At 43.5% G+C, this 16,876-nt stretch overlaps 1 long non-coding RNA gene across 1 annotated transcript in view; it reads right to left on the reverse strand.

The window, feature by feature from the left end:
- Positions 1–16,876, reverse strand: part of LOC110086602 (uncharacterized) — a 65,940-nt gene that overhangs the window by 17,754 nt on the left and 31,310 nt on the right. The window lies entirely within an intron of this gene.

Below are 16,876 nucleotides of genomic sequence, written 5' to 3' on the forward strand. Positions count from 1 at the left end.
TGCCCATCTGGTGATTTCCATGTATAGAGTCGCCTCTTGTGTTGTTGGAAAAGAGTGTTTGTGATGACCAGCTTGTTCTCTTGACAAAACTCTATTAGCCTTTGTCCTGCTTCGTTCTGAACTCCAAGGCCAAACTTCCCTGTTGTTCCTTTTATCTCTTGGCTCCCTACTTTAGCATTCCAGTCCCCTAGAATGAGAAGAACATCTTTCTTTGGTGTCAGTTCTAGAAGGTGTTGTAAATCTTCATAGAATTGTTCAATTTCAGTCTCCTCAGCAATGCTGGTTGGTGCATAAACTTGGATTATTGTGATGTTGAATGGTCTGCCTTGGATTCGTATTGACATCATTCTATCATTTTTGAGATTGTATCCCATTACAGCTTTTCCCACTCTTTTGTTGACTATGAGGGCTACTCCATTCCTTCTACGGGATTCTTGCCCACAATAGTAGATATGATAATCATCTGAGCTGAATTCGCCCATTCCTGTCCATTTTAGTTCACTGATGCCCAGGATGTCGATGTTTATTCTTGCCATCTCCTGTTTGACCACCTCCAGCTTCCCAACATTCATAGATCTTACATTCCAGGTTCCTATGCAGTATTTTTCTTTGCAGCATTGGATTTTCCTTTCACTTCCAGGCACGTCCACAGCTGAGCGTCCTTTCGGCTTTGGCCCAACCACTTCATTAGCTCTGGAGCTACTTGTACTTGTCCTCCACTCTTCCTCAGTAGCATGTTGGACGCCTTCCGACCTGAGGGGCCCATCTTCCAGCGTCATATCTTTTAGCCTTTTGTTTCTGATCATGGGGCGTTCTTGGCAAAGATACTGGAGTGGCTTGCCATTTCCTACTCCAGGTGGATTGCGTTTAGTCGGAACTCTCCACTATGTCCTGTCCGTCTTGGGTGTCCCTGCACGGCATAGCCCATAGCTTCTCTGAGTTACTCAAGCCCCTTCGCCACGACAAGGCAGCAATCCATGAAAGAGGGGAAAAGTTGTACTGGGATACAATCTCAAGAATGATAGAATGATTTCAATACAAATCCAAGGCAGACCTTTCAACATCACAGAAATCCAAGTTTATGCACCAACCACCAATGCTGAAGAGGCTGAAATTGACCAATTCTATGAAGACTTACAAGACCTTCTAGAACTGACACCAAAGAAAAATGTTCTTCTCATTCCAATGGATTGGAATGCTAAAGTAGGGAGTCAAGAGATAAAAGGAACAGCAGGGAAGTTTGGCCTTGGAGTTCAAAACGAAGCAGAGCAAAGGCTAATAGAGTTTTGTCAAGAGAATAAGCTGCTCATCACAAACGCTTTTTTCCAGCAACACAGGAGGCGACTCTACACATGGACATCACTAGATGGGCAATACCGAAATCAAATTGATTATATTCTCTGCAGCCAAAGATGGAGAAGCTCTATACAGTCAGCAAAAACAAGACCTGGAGTTGATTGTGGCTCTGATCATCAGCTTCTTATAGCAAAACCTAAGCTTAAACTGAAGAAAGTAAGAAAAACCACTGGGTAGTCAGATATAATCTAAACCAAATCCCTTATGAATACACAGTGGAAGTGAAGAACAGATTTAAGGAACTAGATTTGGTGGACAGAGTGCCTGAAGAACTATGGATGGAGGCTCATAACATTGTGCAGGGTACAGCAACAAAAACCATCCCTAAGAAAAGGACATGCAAGGAGACTCTTGCAGAGTGCGGGCAGCATACAAATTGAATAAATAAATAAATAAAATAAGGAAAGCAAAGTGGCTGTCCAAGAAGGCCTTACAAATAGCAGAGAAGAGAAGGGAAACAAAATGTAAGGGAGATAGGGAAAGTTACAGAAAACTGAATGCAGAGTTCCAAAGAATAGCAAGCAGAGCAAGAGGGCCTTCTTAAATGAACAGTGCAAAGGAAAATAATAGAAAGGGATAAACCAGAGATCTGTTCAAGAAAATTGGAAATATTAAAGGAACATTTTGTGCAAGTATGGACATGATAAAGGAAAAAATTGGTAAGGATCTCACAGAAGCAGAAGAAATCACGAAGAGGTGGCAATCGATATTTTGTTTGTTAATCAATATTTTTATTTTATGTTGCTATAATTGTATTAATATTGTTGTTAGCCGCTCAGAGTGGTATAGATGTATCAGATGGGTGGGATATAAATCAAATAAATAAATAAATAAATAAAATAAAGAATACACAGAGGAATTATCCCAGAAAGATCTGGATGTCCCGGACAACCCAGAAAGTGTGGTTGCTCACCTTGCAAAAGGCTGGACTGGATGAATCCCAAGCTGGAATTAAGACTGCAGGAAAAATATCAGCAACCTCAGATATGCAGATGATACCACTCCAATGGCAGAAAGTGAGGAGGAATTAAAGAATCTCTTAATGAGGGTGAAAGAAGAAAGCGCAAAAAATGGTCTGTAGCTCAACATCAAAAAAACTAAGATCATGGCATCCTTAGGCATCCTTCAGTCTCGAGAGACTATGGTAACGTGCTCTGTATGGAGGACTTGGAACAGCATCTAGTGCAGGGGTGTCCAACCTTTCACCTTTCCTGGGCCACATTAGAAGATGAAAATTTGGTTTGGGCCGCACATAAAATAAAATAACAGTAATGATACCTGATCACCCCCCCAAAAAAAACCCCATAGAAAACATAGTTAACAAATTAAATTTATTTGGAAATGAAGTTAGTGAGATGTTTGACATTGTTTCTCAGCCACCAATGCATCCATATTTGGTTTGATGGAAATTGTTGCAATTCTCAGTGAGTGCTCAAGGTGCTCATCAGATATTTTGGTTCTAGTTTTATTCTTTGTGTGCTTCATCCTTGAAAATAGCTGCTCACAAATGTAGGTGCTTCCAAATAGCGATGACATGAATAGCTGCATGATTGTGAAGTGAAGGATATTTTTCTCTGGGAACATATATCTTATAGAAGTCCATTAAAGAGACATTGTCAAATTTTTCTTTCAGTTGAATGTCAGATTGGAGCTCTATGCATTCCATTTGCAAATTGGCAGGTAATATATTAATGTCCACTGAAAATGGAGTTGCAGATATCAGAAAAGATGACTGATTTTTTCTAAAATCTTGAAACCTGTTCTGAAATTCCTGTACCAAGTTGAAAAGCAAGGCTGCATATTTTTCTGTGTTCACAGAGGTGTGTTTAGCCAATGTGCTAAAATGCATCAAATTTTTTGCCTTCATTTGAGAATGCCGTAGTTGCAGTTTCATTTTGAACGCTGTTATAGTTTGAAACATTGTGCTGATCAATTGGTTTTCACCTTGAAGACGCATGTTTAACTCATTTAAATGCGTGGTCAAGTCTGCTAAAATGCCAAATCTGTGAGTCAGTTTTCATTGTCAAGTTATGGCACACATTTTGTTTTAGATTCCATAAATGACTTGAATTCATTTCTCAGATCATAAAATCTTGCCAGCATTTTCCCTCGACTTAACCATCTTACTTCAGAAAAGTAAATGATGTCCCATCAATTCAGAGTGCTGTCCTCTGAAGATGCCAGCCACAGAGACTGGCGAAACATTAGGAAGAACAACCTCAGAACACGGCCAAAGAGCCCGAAAAACCCACAACAACCATTAGATGTCTCCATACTCAGCATCCATAAATTTAAGGAATTCCTGGAATTGGCAGTGATTCAATCCCTTGGACCTTATGAAATTTACAGTCTTGATGACAATCTGCATGGCGTTAGCCATCTTTAAAGCTTTTGCACATAAATTTTCTTGGTGTATTATGCAGTGATATTTAACCATACTGAAATTTTGGGAGGCAATTGCATGATCTTCTATCAGTTTTGCAAGCCCATCTCTTTTACCTATCATTGCAGGGGCACCATCAGTAGCTATGCCAGATATGTTAGCAAATGACAATTGCTGTAATGTATTTTTCACAGCTTCATATACATCTCTTGCTTTAGTTGTGTCTTTCAGTGGAACTAAAGCAGCCATTTCTTCGGTGATATTATACTTGTCATCAATGCCTCTAATAAAAATTGCCAATTGAGCTGTATCTGTAGCATCTGTACTTTCGTCTATTGCCATAGCATAAAATTTAAACTGAGCAGTTCGACTCTTCAAAACTTTTTCAGTGGATTTTCCTATATCTTCAATTCGTCTGGCTACAGTCTGGTGAGACAAACTGATTTTTGAAAAGTCCCCTTTTTTATCAGGGCAAATTATATCAGCCACAGTTTCCATGCACTCTTTAATAAACTCTTTAATAAAACCATGGCAATATGGTTTTGAATTTTTGGCTATCAGGTTTGCAACCACATAACTGGCTTTGACAATAGAATCTGATTGAATCAATACTTTTTAAAAATAATTTTGTTGAGATGATAGATTTTTTTTCAGTTCAGTGATTTTGTCTTTACGACACATTCCTTCATACACAGCAAATTCCTCAGCATGTCTTGTCATGTAATGCCTTTTCAAATTGTAGTCTTTGAAAACTGGCACAATTTCTTTGCAAATTAAGCAGATTGCTTTACTATTGGACTCAGAAAAAAAGTACAGTGGTGCCTCGCTTAAGGAGTGCACCGTATAGCGATGTTTCCGTATAGCGATCCCTTTTTCGGGATCGCTATACGGAAACATATCCGATCTTCGCAATGGGGAAAACCCGCATTGCGAAGATCGGGTATTGCGGCGGCCATTTTGGAGCCACCGAACAGCTGATCGGCGGTTCCAAAATGGCCGCCGGAAGCCCGGAAATGGCTGCCGGCAGCCGTTTTCGCGCCCTGCCCTCGCTTAGCGAAGGCGCAAAAATGGCTGCCGGCACCTGGAATCCTCGCTGAACAGGTAAGTAACAAAGGTATTGGAATACGTTTCAATACGTTTTCCCTACCCGCTTAGCGATGATTCCGTATAGCGAGGGTTAATCCGGAACGGATTAACCTCGCTATACGGGGCACCACTGTATTCATCTGTCCACTTTTCTTGGAACACTCTTCCTTCATCTGTAATTTTTCTTTTTTGTGTGTTTGTTTTAGAAAGCTTGGTTTAATAATCAATGTGATTACTGCATTGTGCAGCAACCAGAAGATGACATGACTGTAAATTAAAACAGCCCCCCACAGCCGGTCCCTTGGCCAGGGGTTATTTTTTAAAACCTGGATGACCCATCCTAGGTTATTTAAGATCCCTTATTAACTCGCACAGAGCCCAGGAAATTCAAAAGTCCTCCCCCACCGGGCTCCTGTCTCTAGCTGCCATGTCTCTCCGTGCTGCTTGCTTCCCAGCCTGGCTGGAAAGGTAGCAGCACGGAGCAACCCCGCGGCTGGAGACAGAGCCCAGGAAATTCAAAAGCCTTCCCCCACCGGGCTCCTGCCTCCTGCTGCCCTGGCTTCCCAAGTAGAAACTCTGAAGTTTCTACTTACACTCAGCCTTTTGCCAGCCAAATCCAAACCCGCTGAAGGTGGCAACCACGGTTGCATCGGTCTCCCCTCTGGACTCCAACTTGCAGCGGGCTGCCTTTCTCCCTGCTCGGCTGGAAAACCCAAAGCCTGGCAGCTGGATGGACGAACCGCCAGGCTGACTTCCTCCCTCACTCTGGGCAGCAACGGCATCGAGTGGCTCGGCTACCCGCTTCCCTCCCCCCCCCCCCCAGGTGCTGAGTTGGCTGTTGAGCTGCTGGACGGATTTGGCGCTAAAGCTCCAGAGTTTGAGGCTGGCTTTTTCCCGCCCGACACACACACACTCCGCGGGCGGGTGGGCAGCTCCTCCCTCTCCGCCTTCCCCTCGCTGGGTCTTTCCAGCTCAGGCTGATTGTCTTGCTACACTACAGCTTTTTGGCTCGAGGAGTTGCTGCTCTGCCCTGCCCGCCTTTTTTTTTTTTTTTTTTTGCTTCCTCGCTCACCCACTCACACACTTTCCTCTTCGCCAGGAGAGAGGCCAGGTAGCAGAACTGGAAAGCTAGCACAGCATTGTGGGAGGTGTGGGACCTTCACTGGGCTGCATTAGGAGCCGACCTGGGCCGCATGCGGGCCGCGGGTTGGACAAGCCTGATCTAGTGTTTTGACACTGTACACCAGACCTGGGCAAAGTGCAGCCCGAGGGCCACATAGGGCAAACTTAGTGATATTTCGGAATTAAGAGAAAAGCTTAATAAGTTAATAAGAAGATTGGTAAATAAAATTGATAAGATACCAATAGAAACAGAAGACCAACATGAAATGCTTAAGGCATCATGGGAAATGGCATTGGGAAGGGAAATAAATACTGATGTTTGGGGAAATATTTCGGATAAAAAAGTGTAAAAACGTAAAAATAAAAGAAAATTATAGACTGATTTGGAAATTATAAATTATAAACTGATTCGGAAATTATAAACTGATATTATAAACTCTTTTAAGACTGAATTGTATGGATGGCACTTTTTAAAATTTATGCTGGAAAAGCGATACACATGAGGTGCTTATTTTCATATGTGGTGGAATGTAAAAATATAATGAAATTTTAGGAGACGGTTTTTGAAGAACACTGGAGTTAAATGTAGAGCTTACATTGAGATTAGCACTGTTATCAGTATTTTATAAGGAGCAGTGCAACGGAACAGTAAAAGAACTGACAAATTTTATATCTGCAGCAAGAAAACTGGAAATTAAAGCATGAATTACAATAAAATGAATGATATAAAGAAGTGTGGAATACTGTTATTGATGATTAACTTGTGATATTAAGTTTAAAAAGGGGTTGGCAAAGAAAATTACGTTTAGAGATCATTAGGGACTGTGATGGCGCTGCGGGTTAAACCACTGAAGCCTCTGTGCTGCAAGGTCAGAAGACTTGCAGTCGTAAGATCGAATCCACACGATGGAGGGAGCCCCCATCGTTTGTCCCAGCTCCCACCAACATAGCGGTTCGAAAGCATGCAAAATGCAAAAATGTGAGTAGATAAATAGGTACCACCTTGGTGGGAAGGTAAACGGCATTCCGTGTCTAGTCATGCTGGCCACGTGACCACAGAGGATTGTCTGCGGACAAATGCTAGTTCTATGGGTTGGAAACGGAGATGAGCACCGCCGCTTAGAGTCAGACACGACTGGACAAATTGTCAAGGGGAACCTTTACCTTTACCAAGGGACTGTTTTTGAATATGTATTAATTAAAGGGAGATGTCATGTACAATCAAAAGAATCAAGGCCGTTTTGGAAGGGGAAAGGGACATCATAAATGAAATAAATGCAGGCCATCTTCAAAGCATCCTGGTGGAGAGGGGCACTTTATATGTATGTATGTATGTATGTATGTATGTATGTATGTATGTATGTATGTATGTATGTAGGTACGTACGTACGTACGTACGTACGTACGTACGTACGTACGTACGTACGTACCTCACCCTCCTCGGGCCTCGTCGACGGACATGAAATTCCAGGGCGGGCCCAGGCAGAGCCCCGCCCTGGGGGGCCCGTCGGGGCCGTTGCCGGGCAGGGCGCTACAGCCACAGTTCAGCCTCTCCAACTCAGCGGCCATCTGGGCCGAGATTGGGCGTTTCGAGTCAGTGCACCCCAACATCTACGCCATCTACGACCTGATCGAGCGCGTGGAGGACCTGGCGCTCCAGAGCCAGATCCACGAGCACATCATCTCCATCGAAGGTGGTATTTTGAGTGGAAATGTTGGGGGGGGGGTCATCTTATACGCCCAGTCATCTTATATGCCGGCAAAAATGGTTTGTTAAAAGCTTATGCATTAACGGTACAACTGTATACTAATGAAAGTCTTTTATTTTCTTAATAAAAAGAAATATAATTCTTAAGAAGAGGACTGGTCTCTTGATTACAGCAGGACTTACACCTAAATCCAGTGGAGATTTGAGAAGGCCACTAAGTTGCTACTTTTTTTAAGAGGTCCTACCTTACAAGGCTGTTGTGCTATCTAAGAAAGCACAAAGTCAATGCTTGGCTACTTGGAAAGAAAGCAAAGGTTTTCTTTTTAAGGTCAGGATAGTCCATGGGGCTTGTACTACACACTTCTAAGGCCTAAAGGACCTACATCAGGCATAAAGGTTGTAGTTTTGCACCCACAGTGACTCCCTGTCCAAACATCATACTCTTTTTAGGGAGAGGTGATCATTACAGACACCGGGTCTGGAAGGGAAGGAAGAGGCCCACCTATTCTCATGAGGAAGGGAGGTTCCATAATGTGAGACCAGCCGCGGAAAAGCCCCCTCTGGACTCCTGACCACATGTGTTTGTGGAAGTGATGGGACTGCTGTCCTTAATGCTCCTGGTGGCTCAGGGAAGAGAACATTTGCCGAACTCAAGCCACAGAGAGCTTTAAAGGACATGACCGTACTTTGAGTAGGGACTGGAAACAAACTGCCCACCAGTTACTGTTGGAAGGATGTGATCCAAGCATGAGTTTCTGTTTGAGAACTGAGACTTCAAAACAATCCTACAGCTATCCGAAAAACTGATCAGAAAACAAAGCAAGCTAATATGCAAATTCCAGGAGATGAGAGAAGATTCTGCTCTGGCACTTTTACAAGCAGGTCATCTTTAGGGATTTTCCTTTTCTGCTGCTCTGTAAAGTCTGTTTCTATCCCCAGTCTCAGAAGAAGGGTGTATCCCTCAAGCCAGAATCAGATTTAACCTAGATTTAATCTCTTCAGCATGTGTAGCTCTCATCAGTAGCCTCAAAGATGGAGAAGATGAAACACTTCACAGGCTCAGCAGATACTTGTGGTGTCTCTTTGGACCCTCGCTTCTGTTTCCTACCTGCCAGAGTTCTGTTTAAAATTGCCTCCAACTCACGGTGACCCAATGAATGAGCAAACTTCAAAATGGCCTGTTCTGAATAACCCTGCTCAGCTCTTGAAAACTCAAGCCTGTAGCTTCCTTTCCCCTCCTGTCGTCACTTGAATATTTTTCCCATCTTGAACTATATTACTACTGTTGTTTTATATTTTACTATGTGGTTTTTATTTTATCTATTATTCTTAGCTGCCCAGAGTAGACTTCAGTCTAGATGGGCGGGGCATACATTTAATAAACAAATAATCCATCTCATATTTGGTCTTCCTGCTGCCTTCAACTTTCCCCAGAATGACTATCTTTTCCAGATTTTCCAGTCTTCTCTTGATGTGCCCATATTAGGCCCATCTTAATTTTAACATTTTTGCCTCCAGACTTGGTTTGATCTAGGACTCACTTGTTCATCTTTTTGACCGTCCAGAATATCCTCCAAGCTCTCCTCCAGCATCATATTTCAAACAAATCATTTTCCCCCCTGTCAGCTTAATGCTTAGCTGCAGTCCTGCTTTGATACTTACTTCTTTCACTTTCATGAAAAGTCATTTCATTGCTGCTTTCTGCCAGTAAGATAGTGGTCATCTACTTATCTGAAATTACTGAAATTTCTTCCACCAATTTTCACTGAATCTAATCTAGCTTTCCTTATGATATGTTCTGTGTATAGATTCAACAGATAAGGGGATAAAATATGGCCTTGTCTGTCCCCTCTTCCTATCATAAACCATTCTGTCTCTCCATGTTTTGTCATAATTGTAGGTTCTTGTCCACGATACAAGTTAACACATCAGGAGAATCAAATGCCGAGGCCCACCCATTTCTTTCTGAATCACCCATAGTTTCTCATGATCTACACAGTAAAAGGTTTGCTGTAGTCTATAAAGCGCACACTGATCTTCTGAAACTCTGGTGCACTTCAGTAGCCAGTGAATATATGCAATTTGATCTCAAGTGCCTTTTTGAAATCCAGCTTGAGCATCAGGCATTTCTCATTCCAATAAGGTAAAAGTCTTTGTTACAACATCTTGAACATCACTTTGCCTGCATGGGAAATTAAAGCAATGGTCCTATAGTTACCATACTCCTTGGTATTTCCTTTCTTGGAGATTAGAATATATTTTGAGCATTTCCAGTATGTGGGCCAGTGTTTGTTTTCCAGATTGAAATTGTTCCATCATTATCCTCAGCTGCTCTTGGTGATTTATTTCTTCCTAGTACATGTACTTTCAGAGCAGCTTTCACTTTACAGTCGTGCCCCGCTTTACAATTACCCCATTTAACGACGAATCCGCTTGACGGTGAGGTTTTTGTGATCACTTTTGCGATTGCAAAATGATGGTTTGAATGGGGTTTTTCCACTTTGCGATGATCGGTTCCCTGCTCCGGGAACCAATTTTCACTTTACGACGATCAAAAACAGCTGATTGTCGGGTTTCAAAATGGCCACCGACTGAAGAAAATGGCCCTCCACTGTGCTTAGGGACGGATTATTCGCTGCACAGGCACCGAAAATGGCCGCCCCATGGAGGATCTTGAGTTGGGTGGTGAGTTTTCAGCCCATTGGAACACATTGAATGGGTTTCATTGCATTTCAATGGGCTTTTTTATTTCGCTTTACAATGTTTTCACTCTACAGCGTTTTCACTAGGACAAATTAACGTCATAAAGCGAGGGACCACTATACTTTCTTGAACGGCAGATTCTTCCTCATAGGATTCATCTTCAAAGGAGTCTGCCATGCATTTCTCTCTTCTATATAAATCCTTAGTATACTGTTTCCACATTCTATTTATTTATTCTGGTAATATAGTGTGCTTCCCTGTAGGTCATTCAGCATTCCTAATCTGGCCTTAAATTTCTTGGATATTCTGGAATATATCTGTTATTTTCCCCCTTTGTTCTCCTTTATTTCTTTTCACTGCCTTTGCAGTAGTTCTCTTTGTCTCCATGTGACAGATGCTGAAAAACCTCATTCAGGATGTTACATACAGCACTGATGTTACCTGTCTGTCATGGGTTTGGAGGGAAAGTTCCATCCTATGGGGAGTGGAAGGCGGGACATCAGGAGGAGGGGCTGTACTGTATATATATGTGATGCGTGTGTGGAGAAAAGGAGACGCTGGGATGTGACGAAGCAGCAGCTGGGAAGAAGAAGCTGGTGTGGGAGTCTGTGTGTCAGACAGGGTACTACTGTGTGTCAGAGTACCAACCTGATAGGTTCAGGTGTCTGTTGGTTAGCCAGAACTGATAGGTTCAGGGTCTGTGCTTCAAGTTAAGGGTTCTGTGTGAACCAAACTGTATGCATGTATGAATGAGAATAAGCCACGTTACTTTATCTTATTCACTTGATTATTTTATTTTCCCTGTGTGTTGTATTTAAATAAACCTTATTCTTTTTATTGTTTAAAAATCCATCCCTGGTCTGTGTGACTTCTTATAGGGAATGGTTGGTGGCAGCTTAGTTAACGTGTGGCAGATCCCAGTAGGTCTGGGTTTGTCACATTGATTGGTGTCCAGCGTGTGGGATACGACTGGTCCAGTTGTCCAGCGGTCCAGCAAAGCCTTGGCACGTGTGCCCAGAGCAAGGGGGGTCTAGTCAGGGACAATCTGAGGCGCGTAGGTAATCTTCTAGGTGTACCTCACGGGGAGGTGCGCTAGTGGAAGAACGTGCCAACTGGGAAGACTAGATTAGGGTGCTCTGAGGCAGCCTGGTTTTGGCGGGAAAAAAGCTGAGGCAAAATTGTAAAGTAGAAGTGAGCTAGCTTGCCTGCTGAGAGGCCCAGCAGAGGGGGGTAGACTCCAACTTGCTACAGTTGCAAGTTAAGTGCTGAAGGACAGCAGCATTCTATAGGGAAAGCTGCTTCTGAGGCAAAAAAAAAAAAGTGGTCGTTTTATTTTGAGGCTTGACTTTTTAAAGCAGCCTGTTCTGAGGGGGGGGGATTATGCCCTTGACTCGAAGCCAAGTGGCAGAAATGGGTGAAGTGAAAGACCCCCAGGTTGACCAAGGTTCTGAGGATGAATTTGGCTCAGTGCAGGGTGACAGCACAGGAGAGCAGAACCCAGAACTCAGAAAAATACTCCTAGCCCAACAGCATGAACTGAGGGTGAGGGAAATGGAGGAAAGATTAGAGAGAGAGAAAATGGCGTTTGAATTAGAGAGAGAGAGAGAGAGAATGGAGAGAGAAGAAAGAATGGAGAGAGAGAAAATTGCTCTGGAAAAAGAAAGGATGGCGTTTGAATTAAGAAAACTGGAACTGATGAATCAGAACAATAATAACAATAGGGATTCTGAGGGAGGCCAATTGTCTAAAGCTGACCTGAAGAAATTCCCTGTGTACCACAAGGGAGATTGTCCTGAGGTGTTCTTTTCCTTAGTGGAAAGAGCGTTTGTGGACTTCTCAGTGAGGGAAACTGAGAAGATGACCATCATGCGATCTTTAATCAGTGGTAGCCTGGCTGAGGTTTATGCCGAGATGCCTGAGGAACTGATGAAAGATTTTGCAGAGTTTAAAAAACTGGTGTTTGCAAGACATGGGATAAATGCGGAACAGCTGAGGCAAAGATTCAGGTCAATCACCAAGAAACCAGAACAGACTTTTACCCAAGTGGGGGCCCAATTGGTGAGGCTGCTTGAGAAATGGCTATCTCAGGAGGGGACAGAGACCTACGAGCAGCTTAAAGACTTGATAGCACTGGAACAGTTCTATTCAGTCCTGCATGGGGAATTGAAATTCCAGGTGAGGGAAAGGAAACCAAAATCTGTGGCAGAAGCAGCCGAGATCGCAGATTTTATTTCCCAAATAAGAAAGCCCTTGGGTGAGGGGAAATCTGTAGGTAAACCCAAAGAAACCTACAGCAAGTACTCTCAGGGACCAGGGAAAAACCAGCAAGGGGGAGGGGCCCATGGTGAAGGGAAGCCCTCAGACATGAAACCAAGACCTCAGATTTTGGAGGGAAAACCAAAACAAGATGAGAGAGAATCAAAATACACCAGAAAATGTTATTTCTGTCAGGGAAAGGGCCATCTAATCTCAGAGTGTGAGAAATTAAAGCAGCTAAAAGGAATGGTGCCTCAGGATTCGAGTGGAACCAAGCCAAAAGCTGTGTTCTGTGTCCAGAAAGAGCAAGGCTCATTGTCACTGAGGGAGCCTGTTGCCATGGCGACTCAATCTGGAACAGTGACATCTGCTGATCAGGCTGAGGAAAATGGTCCTCTCGCGGAGGTAAAGCGCTGCTTGCTGGTGAAAACAGATTCTCAGTTGTTTGAGGCAGCAGGGGTGGACGTAGGAATACTTGACCGTCAGTATCGGGGGCTGCGGGACACTTGTTCTCAGGTGACCCTGTGCCATCCAGATATTATTCCTAGGGAATATGTGATCCCAAATGAGAGCATGAAGGTGGCAGGGATTGAGGGGCAGGTAATCTCTCTGCCAGTCGCGGAGGTACCTGTGAACTTTCAAGGCTGGAAGGGAGTTTGGCGGCTAGCGATTTCATCGACTCTGCCAGCAGCCGTGCTCGTGGGAAATGACCTGGCTGAACATGTGAAACGGGTGCTAGTGATTACACGTTCACAAGCCACCACGGGGACAGTTCAGGGGGGTAATGATGAGCCAGAGACGGAAGCAGAGGGGAGTTCCGAAGCTGTGGTGGAAACCTTAACCACAGACAGCAGATTTGGACAAGAGCAAAAGGCAGACGCCACTCTCCAAAAGTGTTTTGAACAGGTGACTGACGCCCAGCTAACACCTGAAACCCCAGTGAGATTTCTGGAGAAAAAGGGGATTTTATATAGAGAGACCCTGAGGAATATCTCAAAAGGGGGAGATGGGATCAGAAGTCAGCTAGTGGTACCTGAAAAGTATCGTCCCATGATCTTACAAAGGGGGCACTCTGACATGTTTGCTGCACACTTAGGGGTGAACAAAACACAGCAGAGAATCACACAGAATTTTTACTGGCCTGACATAGGGAAGCAGATCAGGGAGTTCTGTAAACAATGTGATGTGTGTCAAAGGCAGGGGAATAGCCGCGACAGGACCAAAGCAAAGTTGTGCCCTTTGCCTGTGATTGACACTCCGTTCAAATGCATAGGGGTGGACATTGTGGGACCTTTGCCCAAGGCCACAAAGAGGGGGAACAGGTTCATTCTCACAATTGTGGACCATGCCACAAGGTACCCTGAAGCCATACCCTTGACTAACATTGAAACTAACACAGTGGCAGATGCCTTGGTGGGGTATATGTCCAGGATGGGATTTGCCTCAGAAATAATCACAGATTTGGGAGCATCGTTCACATCAAAGCTCATGAAACGCTTATGGCAAATCTGTGGAATTAAGCACAAGGAAACCACTGCTTATCATCCTGAAAGTAATGGGTTAACTGAGAAGTTCAATGGGACTCTAATGCGCATGATTAGGGCTTACTTGGCAGAGAATCCAAACAATTGGGACCAGAAGCTGCAATCCCTTTTGTTTGCTTATCGATCAGTGCCACAAGCCAGTACCGGGTTCAGTCCGTTTGAACTTTTGTTTGGGAGAAGGGTGAAAGGGCCCCTTGATTTGATCAAACAAAATTGGGAGCAGATCACCCAGGATGACCCACAAGACGTTGTGACATATATAAACTCTTTAAGGAATGACCTAAAGAGAAACCTAGAGCTAGCAGCAGAGACCCTGCAAGCTCAAAAGGTCAGAAAGAAAGTTTGGGATGACCAGGAAGCCAGGGAGAGGCACTTTGACCCAGGGGAGGAAGTGCTTTGGCCTAGGCCTTGCAGAGGGAACAAACTGCAGCTGGGTATCCCAGAAACAAAATATTTGGGTCACATGGTAGGGGGAGGAGTGATAAAACCCCTGGAGGCCAAAATAGAAGCTGTTCGTGATTGGCCCAGACCCAATACCAAGAAAAAAGTCAAATCATTTCTTGGGTTGGTGGGCTACTACAGAAAGTTCATCCCGAGGTTTAGCGAGATTGTGGCTCCGCTGACCGATCTGACGAGGAAGAAGACTGATGACCGCATCCCGTGGACCAGCGACTGTGAGGAGGCGTTCCAGAGGTTGAGGGAGGCCCTTATCAACTATCCAGTGCTGCGTGCTCCAGACTTCGACAGGGAGTTCATCATCTACACCGATGCGTCTAACAGCGGGGTAGGAGCAGTTCTGTGCCAGGAGGATGAGAATGGTGACCAGCATCCAGTGTCCTACCTGAGTAGGAAACTTCAAAAAGGTGAGAGACATTTGGCAACCGTGGAGAAGGAGTGTTTGGCCATAGTCTACGCGATCCAGAAGGCCAAGCCTTACATCTGGGGAAGACATTTTGTTCTGTGTACTGACCATTCACCATTGCAATGGTTAAAGACAATGAAAACCCACAATAGCAAACTTATGAGGTGGGCTTTAAATCTGCAGGACTATGACTTTGAAGTGAAGGTGGTCAGAGGGTCAGTGAACTGTGTTGCTGACGCCTTGTCAAGAAGACCTGAAGAATGAAGACGGCGAACGAAACATGGACTATGTATATATATTGATGACAAAAGTTAAATGTACCTGTTTTTTGAACTTGGTTTGTATGAATAAAGGTAAATTGATGTAATGTATATGGTAAATGTTTAAATGCCTAATTGCTATGGTTAACTTAGAATGTAAGTATAAGTAAGTATGATATTGTATGTATAAATGTTTTTGTATGTTTTGGATTCAGGTTGTTTTTTGGGAAAAAGCACCTTAGCTTTCCCCCTACAAAACAACTTATAAAGAGGGGAGGTGTTACATACAGCACTGATGTTACCTGTCTGTCATGGGTTTGGAGGGAAAGTTCCATCCTATGGGGAGTGGAAGGCGGGACATCAGGAGGAGGGGCTGTACTGTATATATATGTGATGCGTGTGTGGAGAAAAGGAGACGCTGGGATGTGACGAAGCAGCAGCTGGGAAGAAGAAGCTGGTGTGGGAGTCTGTGTGTCAGACAGGGTACTACTGTGTGTCAGAGTACCAACCTGATAGGTTCAGGTGTCTGTTGGTTAGCCAGAACTGATAGGTTCAGGGTCTGTGCTTCAAGTTAAGGGTTCTGTGTGAACCAAACTGTATGCATGTATGAATGAGAATAAGCCACGTTACTTTATCTTATTCACTTGATTATTTTATTTTCCCTGTGTGTTGTATTTAAATAAACCTTATTCTTTTTATTGTTTAAAAATCCATCCCTGGTCTGTGTGACTTCTTATAGGGAATGGTTGGTGGCAGCTTAGTTAACGTGTGGCAGATCCCAGTAGGTCTGGGTTTGTCACACAGGATTCTGTCCCTGTTTCTCTCACCTTTTACTTCTGCTTTTCATCTGTTTTTTAAATTTTTAACTGTTTCTTCCATCAGCCATCTAGGTTTTTCTTTTCTTTTCACTGCAGGAATTATCTTTTTACATTCTTCTCTAATAACATCTCTAGTTTCACTCCCCAATTCTTCTGGTTCATAGCCAATTGAGTCTAGGAATGCAGATCTTTTCTTTACATAGATTTTAAATTAATCAGAAATGTATGAATTATATTTTGGTGCTACATTTCTTTTAGTGCTTTTTTTCTCAATTTTTCTCTAATGTGGGATATTAACCATTTGTTATCAGTACCACAATTCGCTACTGGCCTTGTTCTGGCTGAGAGAATGCAGCTTCATCATCTCCTGTTTCCAATTACATAGTCTATTTGGTTTCTGTATTGGCCATCTGGTGATGTCACTTGTTTAGCTGTCTGTTTGGTTGTTTGAAGCATGCATTTGCAATAAACTTGAGACCTGATATGAAGTGGCTTGATCACATAAAGGAAGCCAGAGGCATGAGTTTGCAAGAGCTGGACATGGCTGTTAATGACAGGACATTATATATAAAATGGTATTGGCCTGCACCAATGGGAGCTGTTGGGAGGCGGAGCCAGAGGAACTTGGAGGGAGAGGGAAGTGAGAGTGGGGAGTCTGAGGTGAGAAGGGACTGAGAGTCAGAGATATGAGAGTCTGAAGTAGAAGTTAGTCTGTGGTAGTCAAAGATGGTAACAGAGTTAGGAGTTAAGAGTGTGGAACTTATAGAGGTAAGAGTGA

This window comes from Pogona vitticeps, chromosome 5 (genome assembly GCF_051106095.1).
Source record: "Pogona vitticeps strain Pit_001003342236 chromosome 5, PviZW2.1, whole genome shotgun sequence".
NCBI lineage: Eukaryota > Metazoa > Chordata > Lepidosauria > Squamata > Agamidae > Pogona > Pogona vitticeps.